Below are 27,279 nucleotides of genomic sequence, written 5' to 3' on the forward strand. Positions count from 1 at the left end.
AGAGAACATGGTAGAGATGGAATCACTGTGAATGTTTTTTGGTTAAAGTTAAGGTCATTCAGAGATACTGTTTGTTTAACCACTGCTTATAATACATGTCAAAAGAAAACACTCAAAAGACAAAATGCACTCACAGGTTTTTTTTAATGCATCAAAAATAAAGGTGGTTGAAGCTATGACTACCTATGTGTGTCTTGATTAGCAACTAGAGTATGAACTTATTCTAATTTGGATTCATCAAAATTTTATCACTTTCCAAAATTTACAGGTATAGATTTTCATCCTAGATGGTAGTGTTTTATAATTGCATGCATGTTATAGTTGAAAACGTGACCTCTGGAACGAGGCAAACCTGAGTTCTGCTCCACTTAGGAGCCATATGATCTGAGCAAGTTATTAGATTCAACTGTTAAAAAGGAAAATCAGACACTTAATCATATGTACCAAATAGTTATTGTGAAGATTAAGTAAAATGTTGTAAACATGCTTATTATACTGTCTGGTATATACTAATAACTTGATATAAGTTATTAGTCAATTATGTAATTATTATTACCACCCAAAGATCAATGCGCATAATCAGTTTGAGGAAAAATCTGTAAAAACAGCTTTATCTATACACTGGAGCCAATTGATTCACTGCATTTTGCCTGATTAAATCATGAACAAAAGGGTAATAATATGAGCATATAAAATACTTTATTGCAGGGATGTCCAATCTTTTGGCTTAATTGGGCCATACTGGAAGAAGAAGAATTGTCTTGGGCCACACATAAAATACACTAACACTGATGATAGCTTATGAGAAAAAAAAATCACACAAAAAAACTCAATGTTTTAAGAAGGTTTATCAATTTGTGTTGGGCTGCATTCAAAGCTGTCCTGGGTCACGCATTGGTCAAGCTTGCTTTAGTGCTTAAGAAGTATTCTCTCACAAAAAAATAATTTGGTTTTTGTACCAACCCTGCGAGTTAGAAAATATAAAATATTCTTATGGTTTACAAAGAAGAAGAAGAAAAAAGAAAAAGAAAAAAGTATCAAACAGCCAAAAGAAAAATACCAATAAATTCATTCCAGAATAGATCAAGAAGACAAAGGAAAAAGACCGGTTCTTTCAAATAACTAGGGTGGAAAAATAGGATGTCAACTAGTGAATTGATATTGTCAAGTTAAATGAGGAGGATCTAATAAATATCAGATTTATTTAGCCTTTGTAAATAGCTGGCTATTAATTTCTCAAGTGTAGATGATTCACCCCAACAGTAGTGTTTCAGTTATAATTCTTTTTTTTTTTCTTTTGAAACAGAGTCTTCCTCTGTTGCCAGGCTGGAGTGCAGTGGTGCGATCTCAGCTCACTGCAACCTCCGCCTCCTGGGTTCAAGAGATTTTCCTGCCTCAGCATCCCGAGCAGCTGGGATTACAGGCACACACCACCACACCCAGCTAATTTTTGTATTTTTAATAGAGACGGGATTTCAGCATGTTGGCCAGGATGTTCTCTCTCTCCTGACCTCATGATCTTCCCGCCTCTGCCTCCTAAAGTGCTGGGATTACAGGCAGGAGCCACCGCTCACGGCCTCAGTTACAATTCTTAACACATACATTATCACAAAGAAAACATATTATAAAAACATCTATTTAAAATAAATGTCATAATATGACACACGTTTATTTTTAAAAAGTACATTATTGCATAAAGTTTTCATTTATTTCAAAAAATTATATGTATATAGATCAAAAAACAGATGCCATGTTTACCTTTCAATCAACAAACTATAATACAGACTTTGAATTAATAGTCCTCAAACTACACAACTTGGGAAAAGGGTTCCGTTGCTTAGTTGAATATGACCAATCTTTCTTCAAGTTTGCATTTGACTAGATTTTCTTATTTAACATTTTCACCAATAAGAGTTTCTTTAAAAAAAAATCTGATGCCAAATAATTATTGAGTCTGGCAAAGTGAATGTCCAAGTAATATAAAATATATTGATGAAATTTCTCAGAAAAGTGATTGTATCTAACTAAAGAGTTAGGAAAATTTTGTGGCCCTATATGTGCATATTTCAGATTTTTATATAATATGCATATAATATAGTTTCCCTAAGAAATATTGATTCCGGCTCATATATTAGTCAATATTTTAATAACTCATGTACTACCCTGAGTATAATGATATTCAGATGTTCTACCTCCCGATCAAGTTGGAGAAATACTGTTTTAGAAGGACACATATCCAGATTATTCATTTCTAGTTAATTGTCTTAAATTTCCTTGAATATGTCTTGATTGAGTAAGTAAAATATAAGCCAGCAAACTTGGTTAGTCAAATTTAAGGGGAATAAACTCATTAATATTTTATGGGGTTCCTATCACAAGAGTTCCTAAACTAATGAACAGCAACAACAACAAAATGAAGAGAATGCAACTGTTCCATATGGTTACAAATGACGCACTCACCAATGATGCTTCTTAGAGGCTTATTTGGCACTTAGATAATGAACTTAAAAAAAAAATGTCATGTTTGTGTGAATTAATTCTGAGAATTGTGTTTATCATTAATTACAGAAATTGTTAAGCTGTGTCAATTGAAGGTATTCTTAAAACCTGTTGACAAAATAGTGTTTAAAATATAAGATTTGAATAACATATGCCAAATAAGATATAAAAACCATTAATATTTAAATTACTTTCCTTAAATGATGATGAAATCATTATAGGACCATGAATCTCTCATTGGTTTTAATTTCTTGTATTTGTATTTAACTACTTCTCCCGTATACAGTATGGAATCAAATAAATGGTGACAACTCAAGTTTGAAAGGTCTGTAACACTAAAGCTGGAATTGAAAGGGATTTCTGTAAAGTAAGACTCACTGACCCTCCTTGCCAAAATAATGTCTCACATCTCAGAAAGGGGAATTGTGCTGCAATAAACACATGCATCCGTGTGTATTTATGGTAGAATGATTTATACTCCTTTAAGTATATACTCAGCAATGGCATTGCTGATCGAATGGTAGTTCTTCGCTCTTTGAGGAATTGCCATACTACTTTCCACAATGCTTGAACTAATTTACACTCCCACCAAAAAGGGAAAAGTGTTCCCTTTTCTCTGCAACCTTGCCAGCATCTGTTATTTTTTGACTTTTCAATACTAGCCATTCTGCTTGATGTGAGATGGTATCTCACTGTGGTTTTGATTGGCATTTCTCTAATGATCAGCTTTTTTTCATAAGTGGGAGCTAAATGATGAGAACTCATGGACGCGAAGAGGGGAACAACAGATACTCGGGCCTACTTGAGGGTGGACGAGGGGGAGGAGAGAGAGGAGTAAAAAAAAAACTGCCAGGTACTCAGCTTAGTACCTGGGTGAGAAAACAATCTGTACAACAAACCACTGTGACATGAATTTACCCATATAACAAACCTACATATGTACCCCTGAACCTAAAATAAAAGTTTAAAAAAACAAAACAAAACCGAAAGGAAATAATCAAAAGACATAAGATGAGAGACATGAGAAAACAGAGAGAAGAGATGAGAAAGTCTTGGTGCTGTGATTTTTTTCACTATAGGATTGAATTCTCTGAGTAGTCTTAGTTTTCTTGCTTATGAACCAAAAGGACCGGGGAAGTTTTAAAGTCTCTTTAAATTCTGCACTTTTGTGATTGCAAGCATATAAGATTCTCTGCTCCATAATTGTTGCCCCTTTGTTTTCTTTGGTTATCCAACACATAATATAGCGAGGATAAATATTTCAAAGTATGGAATAGAGTTTGTATTTTAGCCTGACAAATTGAGGTTTATTTCCTCATTTTATTAATTTTTAAATTTAAATAGATGTCTATAAAAATCATGTTGAGGCCAGGCGCGGTGGCTCAAGCCTGTAATCCCAGCACTTTGGGAGGCCGAGACGGGCGGATCACGAGGTCAGGAGATCGAGACCATCCTGGCTAACACGGTGAAACCCCGTCTCTACTAAAAAATACAAAAAATTAGCCGGGCGAGGTGGCGGGCGCCTGTGGTCCCAGCTACTCGGGAGGCTGAGGCGGGAGAATGGCGTGAACCCGGGAGGCGGAGCTTGCAGTGAGCTGAGATCCGGCCACTGCACTCCAGCCTGGGTGACAAAGCGAGACTCCGTCTCAAAAAAAAAAAAAAAAAAAAATCATGTTGAATTACAGGTATCTATAAGTGAGAAAGATTTTTCTCATTACTAAAGCGTATACATCTATTTGTAAAAATTTGAAATTTTAATGTCATTTTAACAGAAGATGTCTTAAATATATAATCCTAAAAGAAACTCCCAAAATCATAGATAGGTCTATGTGTATGTGTATGTTTGTGGAGAGCTGTGGGATAATTCATGTTCAATATTTTATTTAATAAATAATATCAAATTCAGTAGCTAAAAATACTTAACTCTAGCATTATTAGAATCCTCACACTTCAATCACGGCATGCCAGCCACCACTCAGTGATTCTCGAAACGGATTTAATGCAATGTGCTACTTGACATTCTCTCTTTGGAATTTCGATGCATTTAAATAAACCCCACGGGTAATTCAAAATAGGGTATGTAAAACTTCTATAAAATGCCCAGATGTTAGCAAAATTTTGGTCTTTTATATTTTAACACTTATTCCTATGTAACTTTTATAAAATTCAATTTTAAAAGAACACAATGTATTTTACATCTTCCTAATCGTCCTTAAAGTTTTAAAAATTAATTTCTCATATTAATTGGACAGGCAAGAAAGGCATATTTCTCTAAAAGCTTCATCAACATTTTGATTTGTATTTTCAAAGGCCCTTTTGGAAAATGTGTACTGGCTCACAGAGGATTCATGGGAAAGTATAAAGTAATATAGGCCTTGCTTAGAATACTCTCAGGCAATGACTAAAAACACCATGAAAATGTGTGATCAGGGCATCCAGACCAAAGATACTTCTGAGTGCTCACTTAAGTAGATACTTAGCTCTGTTTTCCACAAAAACTTTTCCTTGAGACACTAGTTTTTCCAAAACATTCCTCACAAAAAGGAACTCCTAGTTAAACAATTTGAAATTCTTTATGTACTCTATCTTCCTCCTAGAAATTCACACATCACAACATATTGGGTTCCCAACAAGTACTGCAATAAAGTGTACTATTTAGTTCTATTTAATCCAGAGTTTCCTAGTTATGGTGTTACCAAGTATAAAATCCAACCAATTCTACCCCCTTCCCCCGGTTCTACTTTACTAAATACTATTAATTTGTAAATTTGTAACTCTATCAAATACTCATCAGGAAACACTGCTCAAGACCTCAAGGCCTTGGTATCATGACTGACTTAGGCCAGAGTGGAGCCCAGGGAGCAGATATTTAGGAAAAAGGCAAAAATCTAGGAAATGCATGAGGGTTGTTCAAAATAGAATTATGAGTTCAATTTTTATTTCATAGAGCACAATGAATGTACTGATGTTTTATGTTTTCACATATTCAGAAACATGATAAAGTTGTGAGCTGCAACCATGATACGCTTAGTAAAAATGACTGCTCTTCTTGTCTCCAGTAAAAGTATAACTCTACTTAAATGTGCAGCATGTCTTTGTTGCAAAAATGCCTATAAATGAAAATAAATGTATAGAAAGTATATTTTCAAATAATTAAATTTTTAAAGAATGTGAAAAATTTCAGGAGTGCAGGCAGTACACAACTTATGTTATTCAGGTAGACCAGTAACTTGAGCCTGAGGACCCTGCATGTTACTCAAATGTCATCAAGAAGTTCTTCCTATATTAAAAGAAATAACCCTTGGTGAATATAGCACAACAATGTAATGCACTTAATGTCACTGAACTGTACACTTAAAAATGGTTAAGATGGTATCTTTTATGTTATGTTCATTTTACCTTAATTTTAAAAAATCTAATCTTGTTTTGAAACCCCACTAAAATGGCAAGATTTTGTTAATGTTTGTCAGAATTACTTGCCTAGTAATAAAATCAGATTTCAAAAAAATGCCTAAAAACCCTCCTCTATCATTAGGAAACATTCATCTCTGTTAAAAGAGAAGGTATCATGGATGCTGAAAAGGATGAAACAGTTGTCAGAACACAGGGAATATTCTCTTCTTTTTCTCTACTTCCACTATGTAAATCCTCATAACAGTAGGGCTTCAACAACAGCTCTGAGAGTGAACTTTCCTTTTACATTGCAAAGAATCATACTTCTTTCTATAAATGTGAAATGGTATTTCATGAGTTTTTTTTTTTTAAATTTAATTCTTATCACAGCACTAAGAGCAAAACCTGCTACATGAATTTAAGGTTAGGTAAAATATATTTGATTTATCGAAGTGTGCATTAACATAGGAGAATTAACAAATTTGTGAGAAATACACTTAGGAAAGGATTAATGAACTATAAAAGGATTGATGAACTATAAAAGGATTGATGAACTATAAAACTGACTGCACAGCTAGAAATATTTTAAAACGTTGCTCTTGTTGGCTATCATAGTCTCTTGACTGCAAGTTTATGAGGGCAGAGAACACATCCATCTTGTTCACTACTACTTTTTTCATGCCGAAAACAGTACCTAGTGTAGTAGGCACTACAGATTTTAAAATTATTTAGTGAATTCAAGATAGAGTTAAAATGCAGAAAATTTCTTTGTAAGCAATGGTTGAAAATTGACACGAATGAAAGCGTTTTTCAATTAATAAGCTATTTCAAATATTACCACTTGACCATTTAGATATCTAATCTGTCATGGGTTCCACTGTTCATCAAACACACGTTGAATGCTCTCTTCCAAATTCATCCAAATCTCACATATGGAATTTTATTCACAAGCAAATACTCTATGTTTCAAGAGACCAATATTATCAACACTTAAGCACTAAACATCCAATTCTGAATCGTTTTGTCTATCGAACTATTGCTGAATTTTTCTCATGAAGTCTGGGCAAAGAAATTACATTGAATACATTTTCTTATAACTTTTTAAAGTGGAGGCATTAATATTAAAACATTTTATATATTTTTAAGACTTCTGTTGGAAGAAAAACACCTAATTTGTTAATATATGTTATTTGAATTAATTAATATTCTTCAAAATTAGAGCTGTTTGCACACAAACATCAAAATGAAGAATTATTAAATGATGTTTCATGTAATCCTGATATAAGATTTAGAGATAGAAGTCTGTAAATATTTGGAGGAATATAAAAGAGGCATCTATCACTTTTAAATGCATATCTTAGACTTTATTTTTATTTAAGTTTTTTTATTTAGAAAAAGTAAAATATAAGCAGGAAAAGTAGAACATAGCTTTTACATAATTAGCTAAAAGAGACAAAGCTTTGGAATGTCTTTTAAATCTATTTTAAAAGCTCAGCTACTTTGATTTTTTTTCTGTTACAGACTCAAGAAAAGTTATTTCAACTGAATCACATACATAACTCCTAGAGTGTAGACAGTTGCTATTATTTGTTCACTTCATCAAATGCTCTTTTAAATTCTTGCTACATCTGTATTACCAGGTCCTAGAGAAACCAAGGTGAAAGAGGCCCAGGAGAGGCCAAACACTCTTTGCTATTTCTAACAAAGGAAATGCCATTCTTGCCACTAACTCTTGGAATGATTTCCAAGTTCTCGAAAAATAATTTAACCTGTGTCAAGTAGCTGTCTTATCTGGAAAACTCAATAAACGAATGTAGAAGTTAGAAAGAGTAGGGGAAAGTTAGGTGTTATACTGAAATGGTTTATTCCAGGCAGGTTGAATTGAGACTCCAAATTAGCCAGCATACTTCCATACATCTGCTCACTTTTCTTTAAACTTGAGCTATATTATTGCAGAAAAGCATGATAATCCCCACTCTGATCTTGTATATCAAATGAAGGAGGTTGAAACATCATAGCACATGCACCTTTCTAGGTCAGTTAAATATTATGAGTGGATACATTTCCTTTGGGGATCAGCATTTTTACATTTAAGGACAGATTAAACAGGCAGAAAAAGTAGAGGAGAAATATATAAAATATTTGTATCCAATGACAAGGATTCCAATTTTACATTAAACTTTAGCTTAAAGAGGACATGCCTATTAGATGATACTTCACTTAATAGTTGGATCCTTTAACATTTTGTGCAAATTATTTCTCGGTAGCCAAATCCTACTTCACTGTACCTGAATAGTGGTTCACATGTAAAAACCTCAGGCAAAGGCTCATGTAGTGCCAAAGTGAACAGTATCCTTTATTTATTTGTTTAAAAAGGTGAGGTCTTTGTACACTATTTTCTTAATTTGAAGCAGTTTTAATGTGGCAGTTATAAAAAATAAAATTTTAAATTATATTACATAAGTTTTCAAGGAAATTCTATTTCATAATTTTCCAGCTGTAGAATTATTTAATATGAATGTTTATTATATGTTGGTTCATGCAAGAAATATTTCTTATAATAATTTTAAGGACATCTGCTAGTGTTCTCAAGCAGAAGAACTGAGGTATTTTTAGGAGGGATCACTCTGCATTGCTTATCAATATTTTTCAAGAAAACCAAAAGTACAATGGAAACATTCTACAATTTAAACATTTTCTCATTTTCATTTTTTAATATGAAAGACAACTTATAAAAATTTTTATAAAGAAAAGGGGCTACAGTAAATTGCACTTGTTCATGCTGACTGGTATAAGAATGAATATTCAATTTGTCTAAAGGGTCCTGGGATGGCACAAATACAGGTTCATGCTCTGACTCTGCTTTCCCGGTCCCACAATTTGCTTTAGTGTTGGCTGGAAAGGGGATGAAAGGAGATAATATATGAAACATCTGCCATTTGCCAAGAACCTTGTTTAACATTTTACATATGGTTTCTCACTTATAAAAAGTAACATAAAATCAAAAAGAACAGCCAAAATAAATCCCTTATTTTTCTTCCTATCAAATCTAGATTTTTCTCATCTGTCTGAATAGAACTACAGTCTCTAGTAAGGAAGAAAAGCCTGATTTCTTTCTCTTTTCCCTGTTTGTAGTCACAATTTTTAAAGAGTCATGAAATAAATAAGATCCAGAGGGGGCTGGCAGCCCAAGAGAGAATGCTGCTTTTATTTACCTTATTCTCTCTGAAGGTTAGATGGTGATAGTTGAGAGAAACTGGACAAATAGCAGGTAAAGAAAATGGGCAAACGTTCAGAATAAAGAATAGTTTTCAGCTGATTTGAAATAACAGATTATTAATGACTGATTTAAAATGGTTAAAATGCACTGAAATGTAAATCTTTAAGTCCAAATACTGGGGGGATAAAGGTAATTTATTTAATCTCATTTAAGACTAACTAAATTTATAATCTCTTGGAGAAGCCAGGAGTGGTGGCTCACATGTGTAATCTCAGTGTTTTGGATGGTTGAGGCAGGAGGATAATTTTAGGCCTGGAGTTCAAGGCCAGCCTGGGTGACATAGTGAGACCTTCGTTTCTACAAATTTCTAAAAATCAGATGGACATGATGGTGCATGTCTGTAGTTCCAGCTACTCATGGGGGGCTGAGGTGGGAAGATTCCTTGCGCCCAAGAGTCTGAGGCTGCAGTGAGCTATGATCATGCCACTGCACCCAAGTCTGGGCAACAAAGGGAGACTCTATCCCTAGAAAAATAAAAAGTATACGCCGGGCGCGGTGGCTCACGCCTGTAATCCCAGTACTTTGGGAGGCCGAGGTGGGTGGATCACGAGGTCAGGAGATTGAGACCATCCTGGCTAACACAGTGAAACCCCATCTCTACTAAAAATACAAAAAATTAGGCAGGTATGGTGGAGGGCGCCTATAGTCCCAGCTACTCGGGAGGCTGAGGTCGGAGAATGGCGTTAACCCAGGAGGCCGAGCTTGCAGTGAGCCGAGATTGTGCCATTGCACTCCAGCCTGGGCGACAGAATGAGACTCCGTCTCAAAATAAATAAATATAAATAAATAAATAAAAATAAAATAAAAAGTACAAATTGTTTTTGGAAAGTGATTTCATTAACTCCCTTATATCATTTAATAACATTAAATTTGGCATGGCTTGTCATTATAGGTAGCTATATCTCAGCTCTGCTGAAAGTGATGAGATTTAGAAAGATAATCGTTAAGATGAGAAACTGTACTGAATTGATAAAAGTATTTTTATAAATCCTTCAGTCAATACTATCCTAAATCTGTTTTGATTTAAAAGCCATCCATACATATTGTATAAATCAAATTTTCAGTCATATAATTGTAATATTCTCTATTTTTATCCCAATAAAGCATGGGTAACATGGGAAACAACATTTCCAATCAAGAAAGTTTTGTTTGCTGATGTAAATAAACCAGTAGTCTGAAAAATTTAAGTGCTTATAAACTACTTGAGAGCAAAAATAAAATAGTATTTACTGCTGTCTTTCTTGGCTTATCACAGCACTCACCTTAGGCTCATAAATGGCTATATAGTTGTCCTAAATGATAAACAATTTGAATCAAGATTACCACTGTGAATTAAAAGCTGGATTACAAGTAGATCTTGATTTATAGGAAATTTGTGTCCCCCTGAGTAGGCTAAGCCCTGGCCTCGGTCACTGCTACCCACATTTTTCCTGTCTGCTGGCCAGTGACGGAGAAAACACACTAAACATTTTGATGTTTCACTATAAAAGTGCATGTCATTATGTGGCTAAAGTCTTTATAGTCTCCCACACCAAAGTCATGTTTGAAACACAATACATGAGCAATCCCGAGCAGAGTTTGTTATGAAGAAGGATACTGAGAATAAATAGATGAAATTCTAGACATTTCTAAAGAGGATCCAGCTATTTAATGGCCACTGAAGTCTTCAATGAATAGGTGTGAATATTTCAGTGTAGTCCAACCTGAACTGAAAAGCAGTTCTTACGTCCAAATTTAAATACCTCCTGTGCATATAAAAAAGGTCCACTTATTAGTCCAAACATTACTATGATTGGGATCCTGAAATAACATTCTCTTATTATTGGGTATATTATTCAGCAAAAAACCGTTGGGAAGGCTAGGCTAGAGACTGAGACTTGTGCTTGGAGATGACAAAGTTGAGACATCCTGGTATTTACCCCACAACAGGTCGGGATGGGCTGAAGATGGCTGAGTAAGTACATTTCTCTGTTAAAGTTAAAATAATAAACCATGGATGAAAGTCTGCAAAATTCTATTCACCAACTGAAAAGTTGTTAGTATTTGGATATTGAGGATCATCTGAACCACTTTCCTCATAGGTTGGGTCCATTGTCTTAAAAACGCAAGTGCAGCTCCCACTGAGAGGGCTGCAGTGAGCTACGTGACCACACTGACACTTGAGAGCACAGTTTGGTCCATACAGGCCCGGCCTGCATTCTATGAGGGAGAAAATAAAAATAAAAGCAATTCAGATATGCTTTCAAAAACACACTGTGTTCTTACTATTACTTCTTGGCATTCAATAAGATAATTATACGTTTGTAAAGTATTCTTTTTTACCATGGGGTATCTTCCCATGCTAGAATGCTATGTGATAAAAGTAAGAACGCCGATGGAAAACAGGAGAAGGCTGGGAGTGTCAAGGAAATTAGTGGTAACACTGAAAAGAGAAGTCAGGACAGCTACTTACATTTTTAAGGTGCCTTCTGAGAATCAGAGTATTCAGTAGAGCTTTAGTGGTTGCATTGTGAAGGACACAGGGAAAGTTGGCTAGTTGTCTTGAGGTCAGAGAAAGGCAACACTCACGCTGAATGCCCAATACAGGAGACTGACCTTTAGGATGAAAACACAATTATTTGTACTTATGTTATTGAAAATAAAATGACTTTAATTTCAACTGTTTCATTTCTTAAAATATGTCAGAAGGTCCATAGATCCCCTGATCTATGTCCTACAGGACTCTAACTATCTTTAAATTGAATTGCATTGTGCTTGCAACTGAAAGAGAAATGATGGAAGATTATAGAAAGTGTTAGCTTTATTAAAACAACCAAATGTTGACCAAAAAGGCCGAGCCTCGGTGTTTGCTCTTGGCCTAATTTCCATCAGAGAATTAACAAGTTCTGTTTCTGAAGAATTACGAGGATAAGGAGAAAGCCCTGCCCAGCTCATGGAAACAGAAAATAGATTCATATTTCCCACTCGGTCAGGCAGGACTGGGAAGAAACTCAGTTTATCAATGTTCAAGGATCAGAGAAACTCAACTGTTCAATCCTAATAGTCACCTATCCTTGTGGAGTTTACAAAGTGTGTCTCTAATACATTATCTCTGTTGGTTCTAATACCTGTGAGGTGGGCAAGGCAGTGAGTTAAGCTCTCACATTCTACAGAGAAATAAACTGAGGTTTGGTATGGCTTAAAAGATCTCAATTACTACAATATATCTCTGATAAACAGCAGAGCTGGGTTTTAGAATTCCTACCTAGTGCTCTTTCCCCATTTTACACTACTATATGAGTGGATACAAGGTGTTAAGCATATGCAGAAGAAAGCCCTAATAAAAAAAGTAAAAAGCAGGAAAGTGAGAATTTGGGAAATGTCAGTAAATATGAAGATATAGTCCCTGGGGCAAATTCTGAAATTTTGGGCAAATTTTGTTTAAAACTTCTTTATTGACTCACTATCCTTTGTGCTGGGTTAGAGATGAGCAGCTGGATGTAATTTTTTTATTCTTTTGCATTATGAACGTAGGTTAAGATGTGGCCTAGCTCTCTTGCCTTAATTAACTAATTGGATTAGAAATATAAGGTAAATAGAAACATAAACCAATTTTGCAATTAATTATTTTCACAAGGGTTCAACATCAGCAAACAGTAATTCAATCCCTTCCTAAATGAAGCAGAAACAGGTTCCTTTAGGAAGAAGCTTTGGAGGCAATGGAAATGCTGCTCTAAATCTTTAAACCATGAAACTTTGTGAAAAATTAAAAAAATCCTGTATCATTTTAAATGAAGTTCAACCCAGATACTTCTGCCCAGTGTGTGGGAGGATTACTTAGTTTGGTGGCAAGATTGAGTGTTCTTACTAGAAAAAGTTGTGAGTCAGGCTCTCTCCTGAGCACTCCAGAATCTGATTTTAATTTATAAAAATACCACATTTTCATGTTAATAATGATGTATATTTAAGACATCTGTCTGAATGTCTGCAAATGTTAATTTACCAATGGGGGAAAAATAATCCAATAAAAGGTTGTTATATTCTTTTATGAATTAATATTATGGGTGTTTAATAGCTCCTTTACCAGAGTTCAGGTTAAAATGAGGTCTTTTATCTTTATGGTGCCTGCATAGACACAGCTGTTCACACTTAATATCACAGATGAACTGTGCTTAATTGAAAATAAAAATGAAAATAAAAGACCTTGTAGGACATCTGTGTAGGCCATGACTTTATTTAGAAATAACCCTTCTTTTAGAAATGAAGCTTCAACCCTTCTCTTTTGCAGATGAGAAAAGTAAATTCTGAGATTAAACCCTCTATTTTGGGAAATATCTGTGGCAGGGTCAGTCCTTCAGGTCTATTGTGAATTATATAAAACTTTTCATCTGATAATCATCCATTAAATCTAGTAGCAAGTGATTAGTTCAAAATTACTCAATCTACTCTCTCTTCTTCTTAAGACAGTCCCTGAAGAATTAGAACTTTATATTTTAGGTCATTCTTTCTCTGAGTCAAAAGAAAAATGAAATATACATTTCAATTCCCAAAGAGTAGCCTGAAGCTTAGGTCCAAAGAATACCATCTGGAGGGACCACACCTTAATTGCCTTAATTCTAGTGATTTCTATGAATCGCCTTTGTGATGGGGCATTTAACTGTGTCCCTTTAAATACTTACCATGTTACCATGTGTCCTCCGACAGCTATAGTGTTGTTTGAGCTGCCTGTGATGTAACAGTTACAAATCCTGCTCATCATACTAAGGGCAAAGTATCAAGCAATTCTGGGCAATGCTCTTTCCACTTCTAGTAGGAAAATGTCTACAGATATCTTATAGCCATGGGTCAGGGGGGAGTCCTTAGGTGCTTTGGGTCTTACCAGCATCACATCTGACTCAGTTCTCCCAGGGAGGCAGAGGCATTTTTCAATTTTTGGGTGGCAGAAGTTTTCTCCTTCACAGTCACAAAGTTGATGGCAATCATCTCCAAACATGCCAGGTGAACACTGACCAAAAAAGGAGAAATGCTGAAAAATTAACACCTTGCACTTTCATTAATGCATCTTAATTAAAATTAGATATAAAATTTCCTCAAGATTGAGTTCCAAATAGTAAAGTGGGATGATACTGGAATTTGCTGGTAAAAAGAAGAGAGAAATGTTTTGGAATGTCAGAATGAAGGTCCATTCTCTAACTGATTTGACTTGCAAGTCTTAAAGTTGATTTACTTTAACACTAGTATATATCTTTAGAATGCAAATAAAATTTTTGAAGGTAGGAGCTTTAGGAAGGGAACCAAGTCTACAAGCCTATTGTTTTACCTTTAATATTTCCCCTTAAAGTGTTTTTATTATTCATTTCTCTAGAAGACAATAAACTCCATGTTTTCCACTATATTTCCAGAATTTAACACAGGGCCTGCTACTTGTCATGTGGTAGTATACCAGAGTCAGGTTAGAATTTGTTATCTTATTGCTACCACAGATACATAATGGGTGACATTTTATTGAATCACTAAATAATACATGAATAATGAAGGATGTACAAAAAGATTTGTGAGTCAGTATCTCTCCTGAGTACTCCAGAATCTGATTTTAATTTATAACCAATGACTTCTTCTGATGTGCAGCCAGAAAAATATTGATCTTCTCCAGTCTTGGAGGTAAAATCTCCAAGAGGTTTAAGTCCTCCGTATTGGACTTACTAAGAGACAATTCTGTATTACACTTGATTGGCCACCTAAGGAAATGTTTCAAAGATTAAATTTTAGACTTTAAAACCTAACTTCCTTGTAAGATATTTACCTACCGTATATGCATCATATTCTTTCACACTCTTTCTTCCTTCTTCTCTTCCTCCTTCCTTGGTCTCAGACCCATGTTTGTCATTTACTCCCAGGATTCAAATATAAAAAACTATATGATATCACCTTCCACAGATACCCTCTTATTTATTTACATAATTTAATTTAAAAATCATTCTCACTAAATTTAGCCTGGATTTGAACACATTGCTTCTTTATGTCTTATTTATGATTGTGCCACTGCAGCCAGAAAAATATTGATATTTTTCTTTATAGTGACATCTGGGAACGTAGTATGAGACTAATATACAGATCCTTTTTTAAAGGCCACAGACAATAACTTTGACTACCATTATCATCATACTATAATTATAATAGTCATGATTGTTGTAACTATATGCACAAGACTGTACATAATATAGGCCAAAACAGGACTTTGTGTTGTTTACTGAGTTTGTGGCTTTTAGGGCTTTATAATATTTTATTTCAAACTGAGTAGCCCAAATTCTCACCTTTACATCTTTATCTCCACTCATGGCTATGATTACTTTCTAGTGGTAAATGCCTAATTCACGTCTTTAAATATTTTCATAAATTCCTTGTATCTCTTTCAATGCCATTGAACCCAATACATAGGTCACATTTGTTAAAAGCATTTAATGAAATATTTATTCTCATTCAGAGGTAGACTCCTTGTCCATCAAAGACTATCATTTTTAGTGGTGTTTTGAAATATCTCACAACTTTATATAAAGGAAACTAAGATTTTGACCAATCAGCCACAAAATCAGAAGGACTCATTATATTGGCCATTGAGTGAATTCCTACCACTTTAATGTGCAAGTTGAATGGTTAAGTAATTGTTGCGTATTTTCAGTTTCATTACACGTTTGTGACCAGATGAGAAGATCTCACAGTTACACAGAATTCTCACATTTATTTCCTTAAAAATGCTCTGGCAATACCTTTTTCACATCGGCTGCTGTGGACACCTGCTGGGCAAATGCACTGTTCCCTTGCTGCATCACAACTAGCTCCATTTTTTGCAGTCATAGATGTGAGCATAATTCAAGCCATAAAATCCAGGAGGGCACACTAGGAAATGGAAATGTCAAAATGCTATTACTTTAAAAGTAAATAAAAGGAAAATTAAAATTTTATTTACTTTAAAAGTAAATAAAAGGAAAACTAGAATATGTTCAATTCATTTGTTTCCCAATACCAAATAAAGAGATGAGACAATTGGAATGAAAGAAAAAATTATACAGAGAAGCATATTGACGATAATTTGGTCATACAAATAAGTGAATATACAGGTGCCAGTCTCTATAACTAGTCTAGAAAAATGAATGAGGAAATTGAAATAGCTTTAAGTAGATCATGCTTATGTCTTATGATGTGCACATAAACATTTGGTCAAAGCCTTTCCTAAAATCCTTCAATACTGGCTGGGCGCGGTGGCTCACGCCTGTAATCCCAGGACTTTGGGAGGCCAAGGCGGGTGGTTCACGGGGTCAGGAGTTCGAGACTAGCCTGACCAACATGGTGAAACCCCGTCTCTACCAAAAATATAAAAATTAGCCAGGCATGGTGATGCATGTCTGTAATCCCTACTCAGGAGGCTGAGGCATGAGAATTGCTTGAACCTGAGAGGTAGAGGTTGCAGTGAGCCGAGTTTGTGCCACTCCAGCCTAGGTGATGGGTGACAGAGTGAGACTCCATCTCAAAAAAGCAAATAAATAAAAAATAAAAAAAATCCTTCAATACCTTAAAGACATAAAGAAGCAATGTGTTCAAATCCAGGCTAAATTTAGTGAGAATGATTTTTAAGTTAAATTATTTAAATAAATAAGAGTATCTGTGGAAGGTGATATCATATAGTTTTTGGTATTTGAAGCCCTGGGAGTAAATGATGGGTGTGAGAGAGGTGATCTTTCTCTCATTTCTTTTGATATTTGATCATTTTGATATTTGAAGTCCTGATATTTTGATATTTGATCATTTTGATATTTGAAGTCCTGGGAGTAAATGATGGGTATGAGAGATGGGTGTGAGAGAAAGGAAGGAGGAAGAGAAGAAGGAAGAAAGAGGGCAAAAGAATATGATGCATATATGGTAGGTAAATATCTTGCAAGGAAGTTAGGTGTTAAAAGTGTAAAATTTAGTCTTTGAAACATTTCCTTAGGTGGCCAATCAAGTACAATACAGAATTGTCTCTTAGTAAGTCCAATATGGAGGACTTAAAACGTCTTGGAGGTTTTACCTCCAAGACTGGAGAATATCAATATTCTTCTGGCTGCACATCAGAAGAAGTCATTGGTTTGTATTTAGAAATCATGTAGTCTAAGCAAATACCCTTATTTGAAAGCTAAAATTGTCGTCTGCCTGGGGAGATGCTCATTCTGAAGAGGTGTGGGAGAGCTTGACTGTGGACAAAGGATTTCCATTTCTTTTCTTGAATTTTCTCTGGGGCTATGCTTACCACTCACCCATGGAATACAATTTCCTCACTTTTTATTTATTACCTCCTTTTGCCTTTGTTTTTCTCTCTTCTCGCTTTCTCTCTCTGATCCCCCTCTGCCCTCTTAACAGATACGTAGAGTTGAATTTGACTAGGCTTGATGTGGATGATACTTCTCCAGTATGCATGAAGTTACCCACGACAGATTTATCATTAGGAAGCACTGACATTCAAGGAGCAGAAAAAAGAAGTAAAACTGAAAGAAGATAAAGGAATGAATTGTATACTATATATTCTTTCATTTACTGTCCTCATACAATGCTTAAAATTAAGAGAGATCCGTGCATAGTTTTCTTCTGTTTGTTCCTATTAATCAATTTTTATCGAGAATACTTAGCAATATCAGATTTCCTTTATCTCCCTTACTTTATATATAAAACTGAGATACGCCGTGGCTCATACCTGTAATCCCCGCACTTTGGGAGGCCGAGGCAGGCGGATCACCTGAGGCCAGGAGTTTGAGACCAGCCCGACAAACATGGAGAAACCGCATCCCTACTAAAAACACAAAATTAGCCGGGCGTGGGGGCGCCTGTCTGTAATCCCAGCTACTCGGGAGGCTGAGGCAGGAGAATCACTTGAACCTGGGCAGGGGCAGGAGCCGAGATCGCGCCATTGCACTTCTGCCTGGGCAACAAGAGCAAAACTCCATCTCAAAACAACAACAACAACAACAACAACAAACGAGATAATAAAGGTTGCCACACTTGATGTCTCCATTTTGCTAAATAATACTATCATTCTTCCAAGTTCCCTCCCTGGCTTGGAATTTTGGAGCCATCTTTGATTCCTCCATTTTCCTTATCTTTATCTCCAATACTTTGGGATGCCGAGACAGGTGGATGGACTGAGGTCAGGAGTTCGAGACCAGCCTGGCCCATATAGTGAAACACCATCTCTACTAAAAATACAAAAATTAGCTAGGCACGGTGGCAGGTGTCTGTAATCCCAGCTACTCGGGAGGCTGAGGCAGGAGAATCGCTTGAACCCAGGAGGCGGAGGTTGCAGTGAGCTGAGATCATGCCATTGCACTCCAGCCTGGGCAACAAAAACGAAACTCTATCTCAAAAAAAAAAAAAAAAAAAAAAAAAATTAGCTAACCCAAGCAAGATAAAAGTGATAAAATGCAAATATATGACAAAGATTTTTTAAGGTGGAGGGAATGACCATCAAATGAGATAAATATAAAATTATAATATGAATAAATTTAAAAAACTGAATGAAATGAAAAATGTTATAGAAAATAACTCACCAAAATTATCCCAATTTGAGGCAGAAAATCTAGACAAGGCAATTAAGTTAGAAAAACAATATAGAAAACAGTAAAATAGCCCCTGCATTAAAAGAACAAACAAAAACAACAAAACCCAGCAGTTTCAGGTTCACAGAAAAATTTTATAAAGCTTTACCAATCAGATCATCACCTTACTACTTACACTGTTACAGAGCATTATAAGAAAGGAAAATCTCAACTACATTGAGCTGAGTGCATATAACATCAATTTCAAAATCTGACAAAAGTTACATTAAAAACTAAAGCTCAGTTTCACTCATGAATATCAATGTCAAAATCATAAAAAAAAAGTCAGTATACAGGATCTAACAGCACATTACAGAGTATAAATCACAGCAAAGTAGTATTTATTCCTAGATGTAAAGTCATTCATTGTAAGAAAGTTCATTAATACAACACATGATATTTATCAGCCTAAAGAGAGAATCTTATCACTAATTGTGTAGGTAAAGAAAAGACATTTGCAAGAGAGTCACTATAAATTTGGTATAAAAATATTGAATAAATTAGAAAATTAATAGCTATATATTAATATGAATATTAAAAGCTAACATCTTTTTTTTTTTTTTGAGACAGGGTCTTGCTCTGTCACCCAGGCTGACGTGCAGTGGCATACCTTACTGCAGCCTTGACTTCCTGTACTCAAGCGATCCTACCACCTCAGACTCCCAAGTAGCCAGGAGAACAGGCATGTGCTACCATGCCTGGCTATTTTTTTTAAAAAAAAGGGTTTGTAGACATGGGGTCTCCCTATGTTGCCCAGGCTTGCCTCAAACTCTTGGGCTCAAGTGATTTTCCCACTTTAGCCTTCCAAAGTGCTGGGATTACAGGCATGAGCCACTGGCCCAGCCCAATATCTTATTTAATAGGAAACAAAATGTTTAAACAAATGCAAAAATGTACCATGTTTGTTCTTGGAGAGTTAATATAAATATGTCAGTTCTCCCTGAGAGAAAGTAGGCACAACATAATCTTTGGATGATGCTGTGAGAACAGACATTTCATATATTGCTTATGACAATGCAAAATGATACAACTCCACAACGGAGAAGAACTTCTTGTACGTCACAGAATTACATTTTAATTTACCCAAAGATGCAGAACTCACTGATATTGCTAGAGAAGGAGAATTGGCAAAAATATTAAACAATATATGCGCACAAAAATTTTGTATATTGATACAAAATTTATAATACCAAAAGCTTAGAAACAACCTAAATATCTGTTATTAGGAGACTGGTTGAATAAATTATGCTGCATTCACAGTGAAGCACCATTCAGCTATGAAAGGGAGTGAAAAATAGCTTCACGTACTATTATAGAGCAATCTCTTGGATACATGTTTATGTTCCATAATATCCTTGAAATTATAAAACTATAAAGATAACATCGTATTAGTTACTGCCAGAAGTGGATTTGGGGATGAAATGGGGGTGGGTGCAAATATATAATGAAGAGACAGTATGAAGTAGTTTTTGTGGAAATAGAACTATTCTATATCTTGATTTTGGTGGTAATTACACAAATCTATACAACTGCATAGAACTACACACACACACACACAAACACAGATATGCACATACAGATGAATGTAGGTAAAAACTATATTAGTTCTGTAGTCTAGTTAACAGTAATGTACCAATATCAATTTCTTGGTTTTAATATTGTACCATAGTTATATAATATACCACTGTTCGAAGAAGATGGGTGACAGATACAAGGGACTCCTACTTTTGTAACTTCTTGTGACTCTATAATTATTTCAAAATAAAGAGCATTTAACAAGGCAAAGTGGAAAATTGCATGCTATCAAATTATAAGAAAGGGAGATAGGAATACATATGTCTATTTTCTTACATTAAAAAATTGAATAGTATGCCATACAAACTTTTTTTTTTTTTTTTTTTTTTTTTTTTTTTTTTTTTTTTTTTTTTTTGAGACGGAGTCTCGCTCTGTCGCCCAGGCTGGATTGCAGTGGCCCGATCTCGGCTCACTGCAAGCTCCGCCTCCCGGGTTCACGCCATTCTCCTGCCTCAGCCTCCGGAGTAGCTGGGACTACAGGCGCCCGCCACCACGCCCGGCTAGTTTTTTGTATCTTTTAGTAGAGACGGGGTTTCATCGTGTTAGCCAGGATGGTCTCGATCGCCTGACCTCGTGATCCGCCCGTCTCGGCCTCCCAAAGTGCTGGGATTACAGGCTTGAGCCACCGCGCCCGGCCACAAACTTTTTTTTAAAAGGCCATTTATATTTGGGAGCAGGGAATAGAGTGGAAACAGCAAGAAAGAAGCTAGACTTCTCTGATTATAGCATTTTTCAGATATTTAAATATTTTATGTTACTGTAAATAATAATTAAAATCAATGAAATGAACCTAACTATGATTGAATTGGTGGCAAAACTATGTAGCAAAGAACTGTTTCAAATAACTTCAAAACACAGTAATTGGACAACATGTGTCTAGTGGAAAGTGTAAGAAAAAAACTACAAAAAATTTAAATATTTAAAATATGTATTAATGATTTAAATAGTAAATTTAATTAAATTATTAAACTGATCAACTTAAAATTAATTAAACCAAAATTACTTTTTAAATTATTTAAAATAGTTTTATATTTAATTGAGATAGTTAATATTTAAACTAATTTTCAGAATTATACTGATGTTAGTAGTGTTGCTGTTTTGAGATTTGACTGTACTATGGAATAAAGCCAAATGAGAAATTATATTGATGTTGTTCAGAATCAAGAATTTTAAAGTGGGAGAAAGAAAGTGCATATGTAAGAACAAAGAGGGTATGTAAAATTGCTGTGGTCCTCAGTTTGAACTGCATTTGTATGAACTCATTATATAGTTGATATGTAATAAAAAGGCATTTCATAGCTCTGTTCAGAGAAAGTCTTAGAAAAAAATTACTGTCCCAGTTGCAGTGAGCACAGCCAAATTTTGGTTTCTATACACCGTTTCCAACTAAAAGAAACCAGAGCACTTTGGAAGAAGTGGATTATTTCAGATTTGGAAATGCATATGTAGAATTAAGCATAGAACAAGCACCTAGTTATCTCAGATAACAAGGAATGGATCATATTACTGGGGTTGTGCAATTAGAACTCAAGAGCCAATTATAAGAGGCTCCCTCTGTCCAATGATAGAAAAGTGTGACATCAGTAAGTATACTAACTGTATGAATTTAAGTGTATCAACATGTTTGACCTCCATGATTTCATAATAGTGCTGCCAAAATGTAGTTTTTGTTCATCTTGGAAGGATACTAGTAAATCAACTATCTTGTAAATTGATAAATAAGTGGAAAGTAGAAAGCATTTATCTTGCCTTTTTCATGTGAACCATGCCTCAAAATAACCAAATATGTGATCAGAGAAAACTTCTCTACATAGACCTATTCTAACTAACAAGTAAAGAAAAATTTATGGACTTAGAATATCAATCTTCTGTAAGCTTTAATGAATTCATGGATCAGGGCAATAATGATCATTGACTGCTAGTATAACAAAAAGATAGGCAAGCCTGACATGTGCCTTATTGTGGAAGACACATCACCCATGAAGTGTTCTCATCAATATATCAAGCCTGAATCTGATCAAGACTTCATCTACCCAGGGAAGGCAGAAGACAGAGAAACGTGTGATTATAATACCAAAATACACAAAGGGCAAAATGAGAAACTTGACAACAGCAGCAACCTAATTTTTTCAACATGTATCTTACAAGGGGGAGAAAGAAAAAGAAGGAACTTCTAATTGTTAAAAGATATTAAAGAAACTTATATCAAGGACTGAATTTTAGAGGTAGTATTTGAATCTTGAGTCAATAAATGTATTAAAAAATCATAATGCTTGAAGACTATTTGACTATAAAAAGAAACTAGTATTTTTGATATGAAAATTGTATCATAGTTACATTTTAAAAACAAATTCTTATCTTTTAAAGATATATACTATGAGAATGTTTGGATAAAATGAAACGATGCTTAGGATTTGTTTCAAAATAATTAGGAGAGAGGAACAGAACTAGCCATGAGTTTCTAATTATTGTGACTGGGTGACAGGTACATTAGGATTCATATATTATTCTCTAGATTTGCAGAGGATTAAAATTTTCATTAAAAAGAAAATCCTATACTTTTATTAAAGACATATTTTGATTGGTTCTGTTTAGATTAAACAATAAGATAATTAAAATTAAAAGTTTTTTAAATGATTAGATATGGTGAAGTATTGTGGGTATATTTTTAAAAGAATACTACTAATACTTATCAATATTATGACCATGATCTGCTTCTAAATAAAACCATAGAGGTACAGAGTGAAGGATTGGGTGAAAGTATAGATGACATAAGATTAATCATAAATTGATAATTGTTGAAGGTGAATGACAGATCTATGGAGATTCATTATACCATTATATCATTCTCTTAACTCTTATATGTGTTTGAAATGTTACATAATAAAAAGTTTAAATGATAGAATCAATGGTAAAAATATCCCACATACTAAATGCCAGAAAATTACTCAATTTACAATCAAAAAGAGCATGGACATGACAGTTCTGTCTGTTTTTAAAAAGTTGATGTTTTAATCTCAAATCACAAAACTGGTAAGGGCCATCTCCCATGAATTAGGGAGGATATCCATCTTGTCAAAATCCCATGAAAAATGGCCTTGAATCTTAGATTTGGAAGGACTGTCAGGTATTATTCAGCTCAGTACCCTCATATTCAGATGGGATAATTAAATCACAATGAGGATGTGAACTGCCCAAAGGCAGACCACATGGTGTTAGCAGAGCCAGGGGTAGGATTCATGTTTATCCATGCCCATTGCAATGTGGTTTCTTCTGCACCATGTTGCTGAATTTCTTTCATGACAGTTGAATTAGTAGTGACAGATGGTAGATAATCACACTCATTGTCACCAGGTCTAAAGAATCACACCACCCGTAGTTGCAACCATCTAGGTAAACGTACACTGTGAATTTTTTTCTACTCTGAGTGCCTCAAGTTTAGGCCTCCAGCACAAAGTTCTCACCATACTTTGCCAGAACCTTTGCTCTGTAATCTGCCAAAATACAGTGTCTCCTACAATAATGTGCTCTAAATAAAGCACATGCTTTCCAGTGTTGTACAAAATAATAAATTGTGGTTCAGGAAAACAAACATTAGAACAACTATCAATATTCATTTTATCCATTTTTATCACTTTAAACATTTATCTACATTTTATAATATACTTCTTAGTCAAGAAGTGCAAGAATGTCATTTATAAATAAAAATGCATATATAGTGGTATAGCAGGTCCCCCCATCCATGGAGAACACATTCCAAGACTCCCAGTGGATGTCTGAAAGCTCAGATAGTATTGAACCCTATATACACTATGTTTTCCACTATACATACATAGCAATAATAAAGTTTAATTCATAAATTTGGCACAATAAGGCATTCACAATAACTAATAAAATAGAAAATTACATCAATATACTTAATTAGAGTTTTGCCAATCTTACAAAAATCTTATTGTACTGTACCACAGGTAAACCACAGGCAAAGGGGGACCACTGTACTAATCAAATTTTTCCTGATGAAATAAATTTTGGAAACTTTTAGGAAGCCCTCTTCCCTCCTTGTAGCTGTGCCTACTCTTACTCAGGTGATCTGGCTTCTCCCAGAGCCCTGTATCCTCCACCTTACCTGCCTCAAAGCCTCAGGGGTGTTGGAGATTCTTCAGCTTCATGCCTAGAAACTCAAGACTTAGTAGATTCAGTGTCCACAAAGCCTTTGGGTTTAAAAAGTGGCTGGTAGGGGAGTTAAATTTAGGTCTCAGAGGAGCTCTTTCACATTAATACTACTTCAGTTACTTAAGGAATTTAGGAGTTTTCATGTGATATTTCAGTAACAAGGGAATATATCAATCATATTTACATAACAATTTTATTGGAAATTCAATTATGGTTATAAACAATTTGAATTAGCTTACAGGAAAATAGCTTCTTCAGAAGCTTCTGCTGTATTTTATCAACCAAAGACAGTATTCTCAAAAGCAGATCTCTTTTTTTTTTTTTTTTTTGAGACAGAGTCTTGCTCTGTTGCCTGGCTGGAGTGCAGTGGCTCAATCTCAGCTCACTGCAACCTCTGCCTCCAGGATTCAAGCAATTCTCCTGTCTCAGTCTCCAGAATAGCTGGGACTCTAGGCGCCTGCCACAACACCCGGCTAATTTTTGTATTTTTAGTAGAGACGGGGTTTCACCATGTTGACCAGGATGGTCTGGATCTCTTGACCTCGTGATCCGCCCGCCTCGGCCTCCCAAAGCGCTGGGATTACAGGTGTGAGCCACTACGTCCGGCCTAAAGTAGATCTTTATTGAGGGAAAAAAGGCAGTGAATCAACTTGCTTGTTTCACAATAATTTCCTGTCCACCCAAGGCCACAGATAGACCTTCCATCTGCAGAATTGTAAAGGCCACCATTTTTGCAAGTACATTTTAGCTGATAATTGAGGCCATATCTTACATGGGGACAACCTGTAATAAAACTTTTAAAAAATAAAATAATAAGGCCGGGTGCCGTGGCTCACACCTGTAGTCCCAGAACTTTGGGAGGCGGATCACGAGGTCAGGAGATCCAGACCATCCTGGCTAACATGGTGAAACCCCGTCTCTATTAAAAATACAAAAAATTAGCTGGGCGTGGTGGAGGGCGCCTGTTGTCCCAGCTACTGGGGAGGTTGAAGCAGGAGAATGGCGTGAACTCAGGAGGCGGAGTTTGCAGTGAGCCAAGATCGTGCCACTGCACTCCAGCCTGGGTGACAGAGCAAGACTCCATCTCAAAAATAAAGTAAAATAAAATCAATCAATCAATCAATCAATATAATAAAAATAAATAAAATAAAAGAATAAAAACAACTTCCTTCCTTTTTTTTTTTTTTTTTTTTACAGATTTGACGGAGTCTTGCTCTGTCACCTAGGTTGGAGTGCAGTGGTGTGATCTTGGCTCACTGCAACCTCTGCCTCCCAGGTTCAAGCAATTCTCCTGCCTCAGCCTCCTGAGTAGCTGGGATTACCGGTACACGCCACCACACCTGGCTAATTTTTGTATTCTTAGTAGAGCCAGTGTTTCGCCTTGCTGATCTCAAATTCCTGACCTCAGGTGATCCGCCAACCTTGCCCTCCCAAAGTGCTGGGATTACAGGCGTGAGTCATCGTGCCCTGCTGGAAAAACAACATTTTTCTCTACTTCAGATACAGTAACCTATCTAGATAGCAAAAGCATAAGAAATGTTAAAATTAAAACAAAGAACTACTCACATGTTATCTGTAAGGTAGCAAATACATCACTTTCATTCATTCATTCATTCATTTTTTCATTCACTCCATAAATATTGATTAATACTGTGTGTTTGTTATATTGGGAACTGCAGAGACCCTTGTGAAGAAATAGCAGTCCATCCCAGATGGCGAGGGAAAAGATTTTATATATTTAGTCTTATAACTGATAAAGAAGAAAAATGAGCAGTTTGTTTTCAAGTTACTAAAATGGTAAAAGTATTTCAACTTACAGAGGCTGGTGACACAAACTAAAATGCACTACAAGGAATTAAGACACAAGTGGCCCTGGCGTGGTGGCTCACGCCTGTACTCCCAGCACTTTGGGAGGCCGGGGCAGGCGGATCACGAGGTCAAGAGATCAAGACCACCCAGGCCAACAGGTGAAGCCCCGTCTTTACTAAAAATACAAAAATTAGCTGGGTGTGGTGGCAGGCGCCTGTAGTCCCAGCTCTTCTGGAGGCTGAGGCAGAAGAATCGCTTGAACCTGGGAGGTGGAGGTTGCAGTGAGCCAAGGTGGTGCCATTGCACTCCAGCCTGGCTACAGAGAGTCCATCTCAAAAAACAAACAAAACAAACAAACAAACAAACAAACAAAACCGCACAAGTGAATGAAACTAACCAGACAAGGAAAACTGAGCCTCTCTTTCTTCAGTATCAGGAAGATAATTGAATGATGGGAAGTGCAACTGATGGTGAGCCCCTCCAAGGTGAGAATTAGACTTGCATTTTGCTGCTTCAGATATGAAGAATGCAAACCCAATATTGCTAGCTAATATGAGTTTTTAAGGAAAACTCAAAAATCCATATTTTATGTGTAATTAACAAATCTTTGAAAGTTGATGACTAATTAAAGTTGTTTTACAGTACTGCTAAAAGTCAAAACTATGACAGCCAATTCAAACATATTTGTGGCTACATTTGGCCAGCAGCCTGCCATTTTATGACCTGCAGTTTATAGTATTTTTACATAATAATATTTTCCACATGGATTATCTCATTTAATACTAAAAAATACCCCTGTGATGTGGGTAGCAGTATTCTTATTTTACTCTTGAGAAAATTGAAGCTCTGAGTCTAAAGTCTTGCTCAAACTTAGACACCCTGTAAGGATAAGAACAATATTCAAATCTAGAATATCTGACTTCCAATCAAATTATTTCTATTCCAACT

At 35.4% G+C, this 27,279-nt stretch overlaps 1 long non-coding RNA gene across 1 annotated transcript; it reads right to left on the bottom strand.

The window, feature by feature from the left end:
• Positions 1–227: 227 nt before the first annotated feature.
• Positions 228–26,627, bottom strand: LOC112619590. Its single transcript, XR_003118256.1, has 5 exons — positions 26,594–26,627; positions 24,762–24,942; positions 14,031–14,156; positions 11,625–11,767; positions 228–406 (listed from the first exon to the last, which is right to left on the bottom strand). It is a non-coding gene; the product is annotated as an uncharacterized LOC112619590 (long non-coding RNA).
• Between the last annotated feature and the right edge of the window lie 652 nt (positions 26,628–27,279).

This window comes from Theropithecus gelada, chromosome 2 (assembly GCF_003255815.1).
Source record: "Theropithecus gelada isolate Dixy chromosome 2, Tgel_1.0, whole genome shotgun sequence".
NCBI lineage: Eukaryota > Metazoa > Chordata > Mammalia > Primates > Cercopithecidae > Theropithecus > Theropithecus gelada.